This window comes from Brassica oleracea, chromosome C2, assembly GCF_000695525.1.
Source record: "Brassica oleracea var. oleracea cultivar TO1000 chromosome C2, BOL, whole genome shotgun sequence".
NCBI classification, from domain to species: domain Eukaryota; kingdom Viridiplantae; phylum Streptophyta; class Magnoliopsida; order Brassicales; family Brassicaceae; genus Brassica; species Brassica oleracea.
The window spans coordinates 34,968,630-34,971,565 of NC_027749.1; positions in this window are offsets into that span (position 1 = coordinate 34,968,630).

Genomic DNA, 2,936 nt, shown 5'->3' on the forward strand with positions numbered 1-2,936 from the left:
TCCTCATTCCAGGAAGAATCAATGGGATTTATCAGATCTCCCACCATAAGCGACCTATTTAAAATTTGAGATTGAGTTTTTGGTAATGCTGACCTCGGGCGAGGAGCAGGGATCCATGGGTCATTCCATACGGATATCGATTGCCCGGTTCCTACTCTTTTGATTAGCCCTTTTTTACCCAGAGATCTAGCTGAGCAGATGCTTCTCCATCCATAAGAAGAGGAGTAAGATCTGTGATCATCCAAAGGATGAGTATTCCGAAAATAACGACCCTTAAAAACCTTAGAAAATAAACATTCCGGTTTATCGATCAGTCACCATAATTATTTAGCCAACAAAGCCGTATTAAAGTCCTGCATGTCTCTAAAGCTCAAACCCCCATCGTTTTTATGGATGCAGACTTTATCCCAGGAGAACCAATGAATACCTTTTTTATTATTCCCACTGCTCCACCAGAAATGAGCTAAGGTACTCGTTATTTTTCTGGTAACCCCTTTGGGAAGCCTGTAGCAGGACATCACAAAAGTTGGCATGGGTGAGGCCGCTGATTTTATTAAGACCTCCTTACCTCCTTTTGTAAGAAAGCGAACGGTCCAACTATTCACTTTATTTTGTACATTTTCATTTAAAAATCCAAATATCTGTATTTTTGAACCTCCAAGACTCTCCGGAATCCCCAAATAATTCCCCATTCCTCCCAGATTTGTAATACCTAGGAGATTATGGATGTCCGTTCTCCGATCCGCAGGAACTTTATGCCCAAATTGAATCGATGATTTAGAAAAATTAATTTGTTGTCCTGACACCTTTTCATAATCTCTAAGTAATGTTAATATAACACTACATTCCTCCATTGTCGCCTTGCAAAAGAGTAAACTGTCATCCGCAAATAAAAGATGAGAAATTGATGGACTTGCACGTACTATATTTAGCCCTGTTAAACGTTTTAACCTCTTTTCTTTCCTAATATTAGCGATAAGGGCTTATGTACAGAGGATAAATAAATATGGAGATGACGGATCCCCTTGCCTCAAACCTCTCTCTAGAACTATAAATCCTTTTGGTTGTCCATTTAAAAGAACCTTATAAATAACTGATGATATACACAGCATCATCAAAGCCACCCATTCTTTAAAAAACCCATTTTCAGTAGAAGGCGCTGTAAAAACGACCACTCAACCCTATCATACGCTTTACTCATATCCGTCTTGATAGCTAAAAAAATTTCCTTACACGAATTATTAGTGCGTAGCCCATGAAACATTTCCTGCGCAATAAGAATATTATCTGAAATTAACCTCCCAGAAACAAATGCCAATTGGGTCTCTGAAATAAGATTTGGTAGCAGGCCTTTCAACCTCTGACATAACACCTTTGAAATAATTTTATACCCAACATTACACAAACTTATCGGGCAAAGTTCAGTCATTCGATTTGGTCTCGCTGTCTTTGGGATAAGACATATATTCGTCAAATTCAGCCGTCCATCAAAACTCCCTGTTCGCAGAAAATCATTGACCATATTAACCACTTTCCTCTTTATTATCGACCAAGACTGTTGGTAAAAAAACGCAGTCATTCCGACCTGGTGCTTTTTCTGGCTGCATCATAAATAAAGCCGCCTTTGCCTCATCTTCTGCAGCAACTTCCATAAGCCGAAGATTCTGGGCTTCCGTCACTAAGGTTGGAACTTCCTCCGGAAAATCATCGAACTCTGTTGGCACAGTGGTCCGAAACAAATCTGTGAAATATTTAACCGCCACTTCTTCCACTTCCGGCTCTGAGTTCACCCAACTTCCTTCCTCATTATGGAGTCCTATAATCCTATTCTGAATACGCCTTTGTTTTGTCAAAGCATGATAAAATTTTGTATTTCTATCCCCACATGTATGCCATTTAGTTCTAGATTTTTGTTTCCAATATTGTTCCTCATCACAATACGCATCCTGCAATTTCCGAGAAACCACTAGGACCTCTTCATTGGTTTTAGAAAAGTCATTTTGAATTTCCTCAAGAGCTTGTTGGAGAGAATCAATTTTCTCTTTCCCATATGGAGGATTATGTTTCCTCCAGGCTGAGATCTCATGTCTACACCAATGAATTCTATCCACAATTCCACTCCCATCCCTAGCACGATTGGAGTTCCAACCTCGTGTAATTGAATCCATGAGCCCTTCTTCCCCTATCCATCTCTTATCAAAGCGGAAAGATTTCCTAAATTTAATAACTTTATCATCAATCGTAGCGACTATCAAAACGTTGTTATCTTATCATATTTTTTCTAAATAAAATATTGAATTTGATTAAAAAATATTCTTATTTACAACAGTTGCTATTTTAGCTTATAACGTTTCAAATAAAAATGAGATTGGGAAATGACTACGTTCTCACTGAGTCAAGCTACAGTTTTTCTTTCTTTCTTTTGCTAAAATTTGGTACAATATATTTGCAACGACCCGGTTCTCCGGTTCTCTAAACCAATTGGTTTAGATATTAATTGATTCTAAATCAAATAAAAATCTAGCTAGTCTTTTAATTTTAAGGGTTTTTGCCAAAACTAACCCACAACTTGATTTTAACCCCAAACCTATACCCAAACTTGAATCAAATGCAAAACTAACCTAAAAGCCTAGTGAAATTACAGTTCAGCCCCTTGTGACCAAACAAAAAAACAGAAGCCATTTTTACGAATATAGCCCTAGTAAATCGTCTGAGTCGTCTGAGATGTTGGAAGTTGTCTGGACGACTGAAGTGTAAGTCGTCTGGTACTGGTTTATTTTAAAAATAATTTATAAATCTTGTAAAAAAATATTTTGATGCGTGAAAAATAAAAATCAAGTAATTATAAACAGTTTTAAGTGATATAAATTAAGATATGATAAAATTGATTTGTTTTGAAGATAGATGAGTGGAAGTAGTGAATCATGAAATACTTT